This window comes from Taudactylus pleione, unplaced genomic scaffold, assembly GCF_031769625.1.
Source record: "Taudactylus pleione unplaced genomic scaffold, aTauple2 ptg000179l, whole genome shotgun sequence".
Taxonomy (NCBI): Eukaryota; Metazoa; Chordata; class Amphibia; order Anura; family Myobatrachidae; genus Taudactylus; species Taudactylus pleione.
The window spans coordinates 14,753,288-14,770,576 of NW_028284581.1; the positions used below are offsets into that span (position 1 = coordinate 14,753,288).

The following is a 17,289-nucleotide window of genomic DNA, read 5'->3' on the forward strand; positions in this document are numbered from 1 at the left end:
AAGCTGTAGTTGTGCAGGGGTTAACTAGCTTCGGTCATCAAATGTTACACTTGAAACCCACAGAGGGTGGTCTGGTACATATGACCCACTTGTCATTTGCCTTGACCAACAAGGATTTTGGCATGAATAGGGCAGTAAAGTGGGCATAGGCACCACATTTTGTCATTTTGAATAAGAAGCTGCAGTTGTGCAGGGGTTTACTAGCTTCAGTCATCAAATGTTACACTTGAAACCCACAGAGGGTGGTCAGGAACATATGACCCACTTGTCCTTTGCCTTGACCAACAAGGATTTTGGCATGAATAGGGCAGTAAAGCGGGCACATGCACCAGATTATCTCATTTTGAATAAGAAGCTGTAGTTGTGCAGGTGTTAACTAGCTTTGGTCATCAAATTTTACACTTTAAACCCACAGAGTGTGGTCAGGTACATATAATCCACTTATCATTTGCCTTGACCAACAAGGATTTTGGCATGAATAGGACAGTAAAGCGGGCACAGGTACCAGATTATTTAATTTTGAATAAGAAGCTGTAGTTGTGCAGGGGTTAACTAGCTTCGTTCATCAAATGTTACACTTGAAACCCTCAGAGTGGGGTCTGGTACATATGACCCACTTGTCATTTGCCTTGACCAACAAGGATTTTGGCATGAATAGGGCAGTAAAGTGGGCATAGGCACCACATTTTGTCATTTTGAATAAAAACCTGCAGTTGTGCAGGGGTTTACTAGCTTCAGTCATCAAATGTTACACCTGAAACCCACAGAGGGTGGTCAGGAACATATGACCCACTTGTCCTTTGCCTTGACCAACAAGGATTTTGGCATGAATAGGGCAGTAAAGCGGGCACATGCACCAGATTATCTCATTTTGAATAAGAAGCTGTAGTTGTGCAGGTGTTAACTAGCTTTGGTCATCAAATTTTACACTTGAAACCCACAGAGTGTGGTTAGGTACATATAACCCACTTGTCATTTGCCTTGACCAACAAGGATTTTGGCATGAATAGGACAGTAAAGCGGGCACAGGTACCAGATTATTTAATTTTGAATAAGAAGCTGTAGTTGTGCAGGGGTTAACTAGCTTCGGTCATCAAATGTTACACTTGAAACCCACAGAGGGTGGTCTGGTACATATGACCCACTTGACATTTGCCTTGACCAACAAGGATTTTGGCATGAATAGGGCATTAAAGCGGGCAAAGGCACCACATTTTGTCATTTTGAATAAGAAGCTGTAGTTGTGCAGGGGTTAACTAGCTTCGGTCATCAAATGTTACACTTGAAACCCACAGAGGGTGGTCTGGTACATATGACCCACTTGTCATTTGCCTTGACCAACAAGGACTTTGGCATGAATAGGGCAGTAAAGCGGGCACAGGCTCCATATTTTGTCATTTTGAATAAGAAGCTGTAGTTGTGCAGGGGTTAACTAGCTTCGGTCATCAAATGTTACACTTGAAACCCACAGATGGTGGTCTGTTACTTATGACCCACTTGTCATTTGCCTTGACCAACAAGGATTTTGTCATGAATAGGGCAGTAAAGCAGGCACAGGCACCATATTTTGTCATTTTGAATAAGAAGCTGTAGTTGTGCAGGGGTTAACTAGCTTCGGTCATCAAATGTTACACTTATAACCCACAGAGGGTGGTCTGGTACATATTACCCACTTGTCATTTGCCTTGACCAACAAAAATTTTGGCATGAATAGGTCAGAAAAGCGGGCACAGGCACCAGATTATCTCATTTTGAATAAGGAGCTGTAGTTGTGCAGGGGTTAACTAACTTCGGTCATCAAATGTTACACTTGAAACCCACAGAGTGTGGTCTGGTACATATGACCCACTTGTAATTTGTCTTGACCAACAAGGATTTTGGCATGAATAGGGCAGTAAAGCTGGCACAGGCTCCATAATTTGGCATTTTGAATAAGAAGCTGTAGTTGTGCAGGGGTTAACTAGCTTCAGTCATCAAATTTTACACTTGAAACCCACAGAGGGTGGTCTGGTACATATGACCCACTTGTCATTTGCCTTGACCAATAAGGATTTTGGCATGAATAGGGCAGTAAAGCGGGCACAGGCACCAGATTATCTCATTTTGAATAAGAAGCTGTAGTTGTGCAGGGGTTAACTAGCTTCGGTCATCAAATGTTACTCTTGAAAACCACAGAGGGTGGTCTGGTACATATAACCCACTTGCCATTTCACTTGACCAACAAGGATTTTGGCATGAACAGGGCAGTTAAGCGGGCACAGGCTCCATAATTTGGCATTTTGAATAAGAAGCTGTAGTTGTGCAGGGGTTAACTAGCTTCGGTCATCAAATGTTAAACTTGAAAACCACAGAGGGTGGTCTGATACATATAACCCACTTGCCATTTCACTTGACCAACAAGGATTTTGGCATGAATAGGGCAGTAAAGCGGGCACAGGCACCAGATTATCTCATTTTGAATAAGAAGCTGTAGTTGTGCAGGGGTTAACTAGCTTCGGTCATCAAATGTTACACTTGAAACCCACAGAGTGTGGTCAGGTACATATGACCCACTTGTCCTTTGCCTTGACCATCTAGGATTTTGGCATGAATAGGGCAGTAAATCGGGCACATGCACCAGATTATCTCATTTTGAATAAGAATCTGTAGTTGTGTAGGTGTTAACTAGCTTCGGTCATCAAATCTTACACTTGAAACCCACAGAGGGTGTTCAGGTACATATGACCCACTTGTCATTTGCCTTGACCAACAAGGATTTTGGCATGAATAGGGCAGTAAAGCGGGCACAGGCACCATATTTTGTCATTTTGAATAAGAAGCTGTAGTTGTGCAGGGGTTAACTAGCTTCGGTCATGAAATTTTACACTTGAAACCCACAGAGGGTGGTCAGGTACTTGTGACCCACTTGTCATTGACCAGCAAGGATTTGGGCATAAATAGGGCAGTAAGTGGGCACATGCACCAGATTTCTCAATTTTGAATAATTACCTGTAGTTTTTCAAGGGTTAAATAGCCTTTCTCAACAAATTTGACAATTGGGGTCTTTTCCTAAATTAGTAAAAACCCCACACCTCTGAGCCTGGTCTGGTATTGGAATACAGGAAAAAAAATCTGTGTGGGGTTCACCTTTTATACCGATAACCAGAACTAGGGTTATATGGAGGAGGGGGTAACACTATAGCAGGGAGACACACTTAGCGTGGTGTCCTCCTGCCATCACATTATCCAGCACTAGGCTGGTTATAGGGAGGAGGGGGTAACACTATAGCAGGGAGACACACTTAGCATGGTGCCCTCCTGCCATCACATTATCCCGCGCTAGGCTGGTTATAGGGAGGAGGGGAGTAACACTATAGCAGGGAGACACACTTAGCGTGGTGTCCTCCTGCCATCACATTATCCAGCACTAGGCTGGTTATAGGGAGAAATGGGTAACACTATAGCAGGGAGACACACTTAGCGTGGTGTCCTCCTGCCATCACATTATCCAGCACTAGGCTAGTTATAGGGAAAAGGGGGTAACACTATATAGCAGGGAGACACACTTAGCCTGGTGTCCTCCTGCCATCACATTAACCAGCCCCAGTCTATTCACACGTTTCTGGAATCTCTCGGAAAGCTTGTACACCGGCAGTGGCGTAATAAGGGTGTGTGTGTGAGGCATCTTGTCCTGGGCACCATCTGACAGGCCCGGCAGAGGGGGGAGCTGATGTCCAGGGCGATGTCCAGTGCTCAGTGGTGTAACTAGGGCAGGGCCGCCGCGGCCGGTGACGCCCCCGCACCGCCGGCCACGGTACTGGCCCATCCTAGTTAAACAGTGTAGTGCCGACCACAGTGATAAGCTCATTCAGAGTCGGTCCCTGCTGGCGGCCGCTCACTCTGCATGTGGGCAGGTGTTTTTTTTTTATTATCTCCGGCCGCTTGCAAAGCTGTGGGTGACCATCCACAGCTTGTGCGAGCGGGCTGGAGACAATCATAATTATCGCGACCATCGGGCTTGCGACGAGACCCTGGGGTAGGGTCTAGCTGCTGCAGGTCCGAGTGTACTTCCTGCTCTAATAGAGCAGGAAGTCCACTACTGACATCACTAGTGATGTCAGTAACCCCTCCTAAAAACGCCAGACGTTCCTAAGGAAACGCATGCATTTGTCCACCCACAAAACGGGGCGAGCTGTCAATCAACATCGACAGCTGTCCTGTCTTGTTGTGAGCCCCGTAGCGACTGACCTTCAGTCGCTCAGCTGGTCTTGCACATGCACCTGCTGGATGCGGCGCATACGCAAACATTGAGCCGCTTGCGAGCACCGTGCGCTCGCGATTGGCTCTGAGTGAGCTCCTGAGTGCGGTCAACATTTACTCAGGACCGGCGCTAGGCTTCCCTGCGCCCAGCACTGTCCTGTGCTGCACAGCCACGCCCCTTCTCTCCCCCTGAGCGCTTACCTAATAGCACCAGGCGAAGGGTTGGAGGCGGGATCAGGATAGTCCATAGAGCCGCCAGTGCATTTACAGCAGCCAATGAGAGTCAGACAGACTCTCATTGTCTGCTGCTGCGCCCACTGCAAGAGCTGGGCTGGAGCTCACTCACTCCGCCTTCCAGCTCCTGTAGTGGGTTATGGGAGAGATGTCATGGCATCTCTCCCATAATGCAGAGTGCGCCAGCCCGGGAGGACTGCGGTGGTGCGGACGGCGGTGTGAGCAGGAGCTGGGATTCAAGTTAGCTTTTTTTACCTGTGTGTTTGTCTAATGGGGGTACTGCATCAGGGGGGGAGGTGACCTCTACTAGGGACTACTACTAATGTATGGAGGTAACTACTATTGGGGGCACTGCATTGGGGGGGCTCTACTGGGGACTACTACTGGATATGGGGATCACTACTGGGGACCTGCATAAGTGGGACCACTACTGCGATCTGCATAAGGGGGACCACTACTGGGGGCACCGTATAAGGGGAACTAATGGCGGGCTGTATAAGAAGGACTACGACAAGGGGAACTGTGTAAGGGGCACTGCATATGGGGAATCACTACTGGGGGCACCGTATAAGGGGAACTAATGGGTGACTGCATAAGGGGGACCACTACTAGGGGCACTGTATTAGGGGCACTACTAAGGGCCTGCATAAGAGGGATCACTACTGGGGACACTGTATACTAGGGGTACTGTATAAGGGGTACTACTGGGGGCCTGCATAAGAGGGACCATTTCTGGGGGCACTGCATAGGGGGAACTGTATAATGGGCACTGCATTAAGGTGCATATGGAATGGAAAGGAATGTTCAGAGTGACGAGATAGGGATGTGTCATGTTGACACTCCCCATTTTTAAGTGTCCACGCCCATTTTTTGTCACACGCACATAGGGGGGGTCCATTTTTAATCTTGTCCTGGGCTCCATATACCCTAGTTAAGCCGCTGCCAGTGCTGTGACCAAATGCTTGATCCCAGCGCCTTAGTCCTGCAGTCCGGTGAGATGTATCCCCAGCAGGACACATAAGTGTCCGATGCTGTGACAGTATGTCTGTTTTCAGTGCCGGTCAAGGCACATTGCAGCTCATTGACCGCCGGCCATTGAAGAGGGGTGACAATTTGAATTTGAGCCAATCACAGTGGTGACAATTTTGACAATCTGAGCCAATCACGGCGTGCAGCGGCAGCCAATAGAAATCGGCCACAGTGAGCCATTCGTTGTAAGCCGCATCATGGCTGGCTACGCCCGTGGCGTCTAGCGTCAGATGTCTCTGGGAGGAAGAGTCAATTTGGCGGAAATGAGTGAAGAGCTCCAGCGGCCGTGGAAGAGTCCAGAAGACACCGGGCTCAAAAGAGAAGAGCTCCAGCGGCTGCAGAAGACACTAGGAGACACTGGGCTCAATAGAGAAGAGCTCTGGCAGCGCCGCTACTGGCCAGAATGGGCCAGCGACAGAAGAATGCGGCTGAGGACCGGAGAGTACTGCAGTGGTTGGGAAGTAAAAGAGCGAATGAAGATCCTCACTGCATCCTCTCCCACCCGACAGGTAGACCCTCTTTGAGGCCTTACCATCATTAACCCCTCCCTAGACCATCAGATTGTTAGGCAGTAGGCACGTAGGGGTCATGAGGCCTTAAGCCTGTGGCACAAATAGGCGGGCATTAGGCCCGTGCTCCTAAGGCTATAATTGACCCTGGGCAATAGGCCCAGGTCACATTAATAAGTGAGGTGCCAACTTCTCATCTTGCCCTGGGCGCCAAACACCATAGTTCTGCCCCTGGACCTTGGTCACTGCTACCTGGGTGAAGACTGCTGTGGCAGTGGGAGTTTGCCAGCTCTAGGTGAAGACTACAGGAAGCACTGAGATCGTGGGAGTCAACCCACCTAGGGTGAAGAACACATAGTAATTGTGGATGAACTAGGCTTAGTTCAGCCAAAGACTACTGGACTGGTAAATCTAATTGCATTGTATTTTCATTCAATTGCATGCTATTTTAATTGTCAGGCATTAGGCCCATGGCCACTGTGGGCGTTAAGCCCTAATCAGCAGGGACGGCCTTTGTTAGGCGGCCAATAAGCCTGAGCCAGAGAGGGCACTAGTCCCACAAGGTATAAGGGGCATTAGGCCCTATAGGGTTAATTTGGGATCCACATGAATAACCCATTGTTAGGTGGGCAATAGGCCCTACATAGTGTCATTGATCACCTAGAAGGCAGGCACTAGGCCTGAGGCAGCAGAAGATGATTAAGCCCAGTAGTACTGTTGTTCTGATTTGATAAGAATGTATCGAGGTTTGTAACCTTGTTACCTCGTCATCTCAGCTACTACAATCAGGCCTCCATTAAAAGGTAGGCTGTAGTAAGGTACCTGTTTGTGATTATTGTAATGTTTTGTAACTGCATTATTCCCTTGTCCTGTAACAATTATTGCATTATTGGTGTAGATGCATTGTTGGGGAGCATAGGGGTAGCATGGTGATATAGAGTGCACTACATCCACCCTGTATTGCTGTTGGCAGGGTGCTGATGTATGTATGAGTAGCCAAGTTGGTGTGTGTGGTCAGAGGCGTCACCTACCTTGGTGTCACCTGGTGCGGATGCTCTGAGTCCTCCTGCGCACCATAGGCGTGCGCTCCCGGAAGGGGCGTGGCTTCGCAGGAAGGGGCGTGACCTCACCTGTGAAGCGACACCCCTTATGTGAGCTGATCTTGGGTGCTTTACCGCCTCCCGTTCTCGTCACACAGTGGGCTTCCCCAGTGCTCCTGCAGTTGTTGGGGCAGCCCACAGTCTCTCCCTGGCTCTCTCCGCGTCCTGGCGTCACGGTGACACCATCCGACGGGGTGACACCAAAATAGCAGAGCAGCTCTGCTATTTTGGTGTCAAACCCTTCGGATGGTGTCACCCAGTGCGGCCCGCCCCCAGTGGCGGTTCTAGGGGCGGGCTAGCAGGGCAGTCGCCCAGAGCGCCGGCCCCTAGAGGGCACCACTGATTCCCTAGGAGGGAAAAAATAAAAATCCCATAAGAAAAAAAAAAAACCCAGCGCCAGTCCCCCCCGCGTTGATATTTGTTATCAGCGAGCACCCGGCTCCCTCTCTGCAGCGGCAGTCGAAGCTCAGTCCAGAGCTCTGGCTCCCGCATAGAGCACTATGGGAGGGACGTCCTGACGTCATGAAGTCTCTCCCATAGAACCGTGGAACCGGAGCTCACTCCTGAGCTCCGGCTCCAGCAGAGAGCACTATGGGAGGGACGTCATGACCTCTCTCCCATAGATCCGTGGTGGAGCCGCGATCGGACCAGACAGCAGCGGACGCAGGAGTGGGGCCTAAGGTAAGTATTATGTTTGTATTTTTTATTTTTCAGAAGGGAGACATGGGGCATTACTACTGGGGGCATGTCTATAAGGGGGCATTACTACTGGGGGCATGTCTATAAGGAGGCATTGCTACTGGGGGCATTACTACTGGGGGCATGTCTATAAGGGGGTGGGGGCACTAATGGGGGCATTACAACTGTGGGCACTACTATAGGGGGCATTCCTACTGTGGGCACTACTATAGGGGGCATTATTACTGGGGGCACTACTAATGTGGGCACTACTATAGGGGGCACCACTATTGGGGGCATTACCAATGGAGGCACTACTATAGGGTACTTTACCAATGGGGACATTAACACTGTGGGTACTATTGAGGGCACTGCATGGGGGGCACCAATACTGGGGCCATTGTGTAAGAGACACCACTGCTGTGAGGGTTCTATAAGGGGCACCACTACTGTGGGCATTGTATTATGGGCACTACTACTCAGTACTGTGGACCTTGTGTATAAGGGGCACTAATTTGAGAATTGTGTAAAAGGTGCACCACTGTGTGTCATAACATGAATAAGGGACTAATGTGTGGCGTAATTTGAATTGGGGATACTGCATTATAGAGGGCATTACTGTGTGTGGCACAATGTATTATACAGGGCATTACTGCGTGTGACATAATGTATTATACAGGGCATTACTGCGTGTGGCATAATGTGTTATACAAATTCTTACTGCGTGTGGCATAATGTGTTAAACAGGGCATTACTGCATGTAGCATAATGTGTTATAAAAGCCATTACTGCATGTGGCATAATGTGTTATACAGGGCTTTACTGCATGTGGCATAATGTGTTTATAAAGGGCATTACTGTGTAAGGCGCATTACTGCACATGGCAATTAATCGCCACGAGGGGAGAGCTTGAGGGGAAGCCCAGCACCTTCGTAAGTGCGGGGCACGCCCCACAGTGTGATGAATTGGGGGTGGTCTGCAAGGACACACCCCCTTTCTGGAAGCGTGTGCGCTTTCAGTGCAAGCAGAGGAACATCTTCTAAAAAAAGTTGGCAACTGTGAACTTTCGCCCTAAGCTCCACAATGTCTAGAACCGGCCCTGCCCGCACCCCCCTTGTGATGCCAGTGTGTGTGGTAAACACTAAAGAAAGAAGTCAGTATAGTGAAGCTGTGTAGGTGGCTGTTGTTATGTGTTTATGTGCAGGTACCGAGATCCGGATCATTTGTCCATTGCCCAAATTATTTATGCCAAAATCCTTGTTGGTCAAGGGAAATGGCAAGTGGATCATGTGTACCTGAACCCCCTCTGTGGGTTCCAAGCGTCAAATTTGTTGACCAAGGATATTTACCCCTTGCACAACTACAGCTACTTAGTCAAAATAACAAAATCTGGTGCCTGTGCCCGCTTTACTGCCCTATTCATGCCAAAACCCTTGTTGTTCAAGGCAAATGACAAGTGGGTCATATGTACCAGACCACCCTCTGTGGGTTTCAAGTGTAACATTTGATGACCGAAGCTAGTTAACCCCTGCACAACTACAGCTTCTTATTCAAAATGAGATAATCTGGTGCCTGTGCCCGCTTTACTGCCCTATTCATGCCAAAATCCTTGTTGGTCAAGTGAAATGGCAAGTGGGTTATATGTATCAGACCACCCTCTGTGGTTTTCAAGTTTAACATTTGATGACCGAAGCTAGTTAACCCCTGCACAACTACAGCTTCTTATTCAAAATGCCAAATTATGGAGCCTGTGCCCGCTTAACTGCCCTATTCATGCCAAAATCCTTGTTGGTCAAGTGAAATGGCAAGTGGGTTATATGTACCAGACCACCCTCTGTGGTTTTCAAGAGTAACATTTGATGACCGAAGCTAGTTAACCCCTGCACAACTACAGCTTCTTATTCAAAATGAGATAATCTGGTGCCTGTGCCCGCTTTACTGCCCTATTCATGCCAAAATCCTTATTGGTCAAGGCAAATGACAAGTGGGTCATATGTACCAGACCACCCTCTGTGGGTTTCAAGTGTAAAATTTGATGACTGAAGCTAGTTAACCCCTGCACAACTACAGCTTCTTATTGAAAACGACAAATTATGGAGCCTGTGCCCGCTTTACTGCCCTATTCATGCCAAAATCCTTGTTGGTCAAGGCAAATGACAAGTGGGTCATATGTACCAGACCACCCTCTGTGGGTTTCAAGTGTAACATTTGATGACTGAAGCTAGTTAACCCCTGCACAACTACAGCTTCTTATTCAAAATGAGATAATCTGCTGCATGTGCCCGCTTTACTGCACTATTCATGCCAAAATTCTTGTTGGTCAAGGCAAATGACAAGTGGGTGATATGTACCAGACCATCCTCTGTGAGTTTCAAGTGTAACATTTGATGACCGAAACTAGTTAACCCCTGCACAACTACAGCTTCTTATTCAAAATGACAAAATGTGGTGCCTGTGCCCGCTTTACTGCCCTATTCATGCCAAAATCCTTATTGTGCCAGGAAAATAATAATTGTAAACTTTGTGAGGGACACAATTCTTTGTTGACATAGTGTTAGTTTAGTGATCTAACTTTATTCAAATGTTTTAATGTAACTTTTTCTGAATAAGAAGCTGGAGCATGAATAAGAAATGAATAAGAAGTGAATAAGAAATGAATAAGAAGCTGGCCGAATAAGAAGCCAACTTCAGCCTCGTCTTTGTCAGTGTGTATGTGTGTCAGTCTCTGTGTGTGTGTGTGAGTAGGCTTTGTCAGTGTGTATGTGTGTCAGTCTCTGTGTGTGTGTACAGGCTTTGTCAGTGTGTGTGTGTGTGTCAGTCTCTGTGTGTACAGGCTTTGTCAGTGTGTGTGTGTCAGTCTCTGTGTGTGTGCAGGCTTTGTCAGTGTGTGTGTCAGTCTCTGTGTGTGTATAGGCTTTGTCAGTGTGTGTGTGTCAGTCTCTCTGTGTGTGTGTAGGCTTTGTCGTTGTGTGTGTGTGTATAGGCTTTGTCAGGGTGTGTGTGTGTCAGTCTCTGTGTGTGTGTCAGTCTCTGTGTGTGTGTACAGGCTTTGTCAGTATGTGTGTGTCAGTCTCTGTGTGTGTACAGGCTTTGTCAGTGTGTGTGTGTGTGTCAGTCTGTGTGTGTGTATAGGCTTTGTCAGTGCAGTGTCTGTCAGTGTGTGTGTGTCTAGGCTTTGTCAGTGTATATGTGTGTCAGTGTGTGTGTGTCTAGGCTTTGTCAGTGTATATGTGTGTCAGTGTGTGTGTATATGCTTTGTCAGTGCAGTGTGTGTGTCAGTGTGTCTGTGTCAGTGCAGTTTGTGTCAGTGTGTGCGTCTGTGTGCGTGTATATGTCACTGTGTATGTTTGCGGTGCCGCCTTTTTATTTCTTCAAGGAGCTGAAAAGCTCCATATAAATATAATCAAGTAGACTCCAAATAAAAATGTTCAACACCCGGGGTGCAGAGCCTAAGAACTAAGCAGACCGCTCAGTCTTGAACATACAATCACATACAGGCAGCGCTCCTCAGGTACTCAATAATCCAAGCTTGTTAATCCATTACTGTGCAACGTTTCAGATGCAATTATTACATATTTCGTCAAGGCATTGATGAAATATGTAATAAATTAATCTGAAACGTTGCACAGTAATGGATTAACAAACTTGGATTATTGAGTATTGATTATTGAGTACCCGAGGAGTGCTGCCTGTATGTGGTTAGATTTTTTGCCATTGGTTTTGTAACTAAGTATTGGAAACCCCCCTTTCAAAATCCTGCGTTTGATATTGTTAAAGCTCATATTATGAGCGTATACAATGTGAACTCCAATTTTTATATAGAATCTAAAACAGACTCATTACAGTCTGAAAAGTAAACATTAAGTGTGCATATAGCTCTGAGGCATTAAACAACACTTTAAAATAAAAGAATTAGATCCACAATTTTTAGTAATATCCTTTTTTACGCCCACAGAATTTCCTTCAAGAAATAACACCACGAAATCAGTGTCAATCAAATTTGAAACAAATTAATATAAGCTGAGAAATTAAACGCGTAATATATATGTGTTATGTCTAGGTAACATCACTAGATATATTTGCATACTTCTGCATACTCTAAACTCTGTATTATTGTTAGGAGTAAGTTCCTGTGACAGAGTATTACTAGACAAAGTATCTTTAAATAATTGACCTTCAATTACATTATCTAATGTACTATCTGTAAATGTTGAGGGTGACTGAGGTGTTTGCGGATGCTTGGATATAGGCCCCGATGAGGCACAACATTTCGCTTGTTGAGCATACTGGGATGTACTGTAATTGTCCCAAATGCTGTGGGGGACTTTGCTTGTTGCGCATACTGGGATGTAGTTGTCCCAAATGCTGTGGGGGACTTTTCTTGTTGCGCATACTGGGATGCAGTTGCCCCAAATGCTGTGGGGGACTTTGCTGGTTGCTCATACTGGGATCTAATTGCCCCAAATACTGTGGGGGACTTTGCTGGTTGCGCATACTGGGGTCTAGTTGCCCCAAATGCTGTGGAGGACTTTGCTTGTTGCACATACTGGGATGTAGTTGCCCCAAATGCTGTGGAGGACTTTGCTGGTTGCGCATACTGGGATGTAGTTGCCCCAAATGCTGTGGAGGACTTTGCTTGTTGCCCATAATGGGATGCAGGGCTGTAGCTAGGGTAGTGCGGCCGGTGCCATCGCACAGGGCACCACAGGTCAGGGGGCGCTATTTGGGCCTGTCAAATTTCTGTTTATTATCATTCTTGCTTGTACAGTAGCTTCCTCTTCATCCCCAGCATCTCCTGGCCTCTCCTATCTCTTCCATGGCCCTTCCCCATGAAGCCATGGCCCTTTTTTGGGTGTATTATGTCCCTTTGAAAAATGAGGGGGGCGCCAATGCTCTTTCTGGCACAGGGCACCAAAAAGTCTAGTAACGGCTCTGCTGGGATGTAGTTGCCCCAAATGCTGTGGGGGACTTTGCTGGTTGCACATACTGGGATGTAGTTGCCCCAAATGCTGTGGGGTACTTTGCTTATTGCACATACTGGGATGTAGTAATCCCAAATGCTGTGGGGGACTATGCTTGTTGCGCATACTGGGATGTAGTTGCCCCAAATGCTGTGGGGGACTTTGCTTGTTGTGCATACTGGAATGTAGTTGCCCCAAATGCTGTGGGGGACTTTGCTTGTTGCGCATACTGGGATGTAGTTTGCCCAGATGCTTTTGGGAAATTAGCTTGCTGCCCGTAATGTGATGTATGCTCAAATGAGGTGGGAGACTGAGCTTGTTGCACATATGGATGTTTCCCCAAATGAGTTTGGATAATGAGCTTGTTGGGCAAAATGGGTGGGTGGTGGAACTTGTGTTAGTGTGAAGCGGATTGTGCTCAATATTTGAGCAAAAAAAATCTTGATTATAGCGACTAATCCTTTCCTGCATAGCTATAATTTCCGTTCGTAAATTACTCTCTCATTGGCCATGAACTGCTGCAGTCTGGCATCCACTTGAGCCTGCCATTCCAAATCTAGGTTGCGTATTTGTTCACATAGAATATTTGTCATGGCTTTGGTAGCAACCTCAATTTTGCTCTTCTTGTTACGTATTGGCTCTGTGAAAACTGAAAGTAAAAGAGAGAAAACATTAAGCAACAGATGAAAATAATTATTGAAACACAGGATAATAAATGGGCCAAATTCAAAAAGCAGTATGTCTCCGTGTATGCGGTGACCATCTTCGACTACAAGCTGAACACAGAAACAATACGGTTTCATTCAAGCACCCTGTGTACCTAATCAGTAAGATAACACTTGTTTAATATAGAACCAAGAAGCATTAAAGTAATGGTTTAATTTACACAATAGACAAAATATTTATTTATTTTTACCAGAGAAAATATACTAGAGATTGAATTAGAACATTACATAGTGTCAGGACTGTGACTATTTCAGTACATAAAGATAAACTACATTTGCCAAAGTTCCATTGTGGTCGTTGGAGGAGCTATCCTGGTTGCTGGTGTTCTCCACATACAAGGGATAGAGAGTTAAAATGATCATCTGTCTCAAAGGTGCTGTCAGGTTGTGGGATTTCTGATTGCTTATTATTTCAAACCTGATTCCATTTGGGTCACATGTTCTGAACTTCCTATGGATCACAGACCTCTAATATAAAGCCTGTTACTAACTGTGTCTCAGTGTCTGTGCAACGTTACTTTCAGGTCTTTCTTGGACTCCTGCCAGATCCCTGCTGTGCCTGTGGTTTGCTGTGGACTTTGCTATACCTCTGCCCGTGTTCTGCTTAAACTTCTGATATTGGTTACCGGCCGCAGTACAGAGCTCAGCATTGCCATTGCCTAAGTATTGTTTTCCTGCTCCATCGCTGTGGTTGCATCCCCTGCTGGATTATTTACACTGCCTGTTGTCTTCTACTTCTGTGGACATTGAACTCACCACTACTAAAGTTGTCAACTGCACTGTTACAGTTATCATCGCCGGACCCTTCGTGCATCGCAGGGCTCAACCCTGCTCCGGATCCCCATCACGCCGCAGGGCTCAACACTGCTCTGGACCCTCACTACATCGTGGGGCTCAACCCCGCTTTGGATCCTTGTTACGCTGCAGGGCTCAACCCTGCTCCGGACTTTCACCGCATCGCAGGGCTCAACCCTGTCCCGGATCTTCACTACATCACAGGGCTCAACCCTGCTCCAGATCTTTACTACATCACAGGGCTCAACCCTGTCATGGATCTTCACTGCATCACAGGGCTCAACCCTGCTTCACATCACAGGGCTCAACCTTGTCTCGGATTTTCACCACGTCGCCGGGCTCAACCCTGTTCCGGATCTTCACTACTTTGCAGGGCTCAACCCTGTTCTGGATTTTCATCACACTACAGGGCTCAACCCTAGTAACATCCTTTATACCATCCTGAGGTCTTAGCCTCATATTGGACTCGGGGTTCCCTACCACATTAGTGTCAGAGACTTTATTTACATATGGGGGTTTACTCCTATATTGACTACTGCATATCTGAACTTCTGTGTTGTTGAGACTTTGGACCTTATTCAGAGTCGGTCGCGAGCGCTGAGCGGCTCCGTAGTGCGCATGCGCGAGCCCCCGCTAACGACGGATCACCCGTCGTTAGCGGGCTCGAAGCAGATGGAGCGAGCTGTCGATGCTGATTGACAGCTTGCTCCGTTTGCTGGGTGGGCAGGGGGCGTGCCCGGCCAAACGGAGGCATTCCTTTCGGAACGCTTGCCGTATTGTGGGCGCCCCCACTGACATCATCAGTGATGTCATTGGGGAGCTTCCTGCTCAAACAGAGCAGGAAGCTCCCTGGGGCTTAAGGTTGATGAGACCCTACCCTAGGGTCTCGTCGTAAGCCCCGATGGTCGCGATGGTCTTGACCATGGCGACCATCTCCCTTAGCGGTCGTTAGAGCTGTGGGTGTTAACCCACAGCCTAATGACCGACATGGAGGCGGCCGTTCAGGATGCAAGCAGCCGCCCTGTTTCTGAGCGACCGCTTGCATCCTACGACCGCCTCTGAATGAGGCCCTTTATGTGAAATGTTGCTATATATTTTGCCTGTGAATAAATTCTATTTACTTTTATTCCATGTTACTGAGATTCCATGAAAAGGTCATTCCTAAAACCACCTCAGTTTATAGTGCCCAGTAGGCCTGACTCCTTCCAGGAGTCTCAAGTGTCGGCAGCTGTGACACATAGATTAATGCAGCAGAACATAGAGTTAATTGAATTGAACTTACTGTTACTGCGTAGGGGGGTCTTTTCTCCCTTGGTCTGTGGCTCAGACTCTAAATCTTGGCTTTGCGATGGAGCTGTCACATCTGTGGCAGTGCTTGGTTCAATGATCATGGTGTTAGATGAGTCCTCATCTGGGTCATCATTAAATAGGACCTGCGATAATGCCGGGCTCTTCTGGCTGCACTCAGGAGTTGTTAAAGATGTGCCTGTCATTGTTGCAGACAGTGTGCCAGCATCACTTGATGAAGATAAGGCAATGGTTTGCATAGTGCTGTGTGCCCAAAAGCGGAACTGCATAAATCATATAAGGGCCACTCCATCCTTCCCACACCTCTGCAATTACGATTGTGGTCATGAACCTTTGTATATTGCTTCTTTAGGCTCTTTAGTTCATTAAGGACTTGCTGCTGTGTATTTGCAATACCCAGACTGGCCAGGAATTTTGAAATGTTGCCATAGTTCATGGCATCTTTAACAGTGCCTGTGATTTGAGCTTTTATTTCCTCCTCTCCCCTCACATGAAAGAGCTCACGACCATGGAGGAGATAACTTTATACCTCCACGATCGAGGGCATGTGTTTTCTCAAGTTTGGGCTCCCTGTCTGCTTGCTGAGTGCAGTCCCCCCTCCTCCTTCCGCACACTTGGTGCATGGACCCATGGGCAACGATTGAGGTTTACCCTCCAGAAGATGTTTGATATGTACTGATTCTCTAGATGATATGTCATGTTCTCCCCCTCATCTCCCTTCCTCCTGCCCTCTGTTTACCCCCCATCTTTTCTACCAAGTATTTTTGAATAGTTTTTTCTGTATAGTATTGTTTAAAAACATGGTCTGTATCGGGTTTTTGTGACTCTTTTTTTATTCTCCTTTTTGTGCTAAATTGTATTCTGTGACCATTTCAAATAAAGAATTATAAAAAAAGAAAGAGCTCACGGACCTCCTCCTCTTTCCAATGTGACATGATCTGCAACCACCTGTTCACACCTGGCACTCCTCTCCACTCCTCAGTGAACACCTGGCACTCCACTCCTCTCTTCAGTGAACACCTGGCACTCCACTCCTCTCCTCTACAAACACCTGGCACTGCACTCTGTCCCCTGTCAGCAAAAAATTCACCCTTCCTGCGCGGGGCTCTTTGCAGCATGTATGGCATCTATCCTTATGTCCCCTCTAGGCATCAAAATCAGCCTAGTAGTGCTGATTTCTACCCACCATGTGTGACGTCTGTCTTCCACTCTCTAGCTGCCGCTGATGATGTCATCAACAGGCAGCCCTGTTCGGCCAATCACAAGCTGTTTGGTGAAGCCCGGGAGTAAATTCCCAGGTAGCACCATTCAGACATAAGCAGGGTAATTTCCTGGGACTTAAGTCCTGGGAAATTCCCTGGTCGATTGGAGGGTTGGCTACTCAGGAATGTGTTCTCAGGAAGGTACCTATCAGACATACACGACATCCCGGGAATTTGGCCGAGGCAGGCAAAATTCCCAGTAATCTCGGTATGTCTGTTAGGGGTATTGGTTGCTGTTTTTCCAGTGCATGTGGTAAATATTCTAACATTTCCTGTTGTAATCGTTTAATACAGGTTCTTGGAAGAGGGCAATATCCACTGCACTATAAACGTTCTGGGCCTCCAGTAGAGCCGAATATACATGAGAAGACATTTGAAAGTATAATCTCCATTTGTGTCAGCTTCCAGAAAGTAAACTACACTACACTAAACTACAATGTTCAAAGGTA

General features: G+C 47.1%; 1 pseudogene; it reads right to left on the reverse strand.

The window, feature by feature from the left end:
• Window positions 1-12,859: 12,859 nt before the first annotated feature.
• Window positions 12,860-15,873, reverse strand: LOC148519930 (uncharacterized; annotated as a pseudogene).
• Between the last annotated feature and the right edge of the window lie 1,416 nt (window positions 15,874-17,289).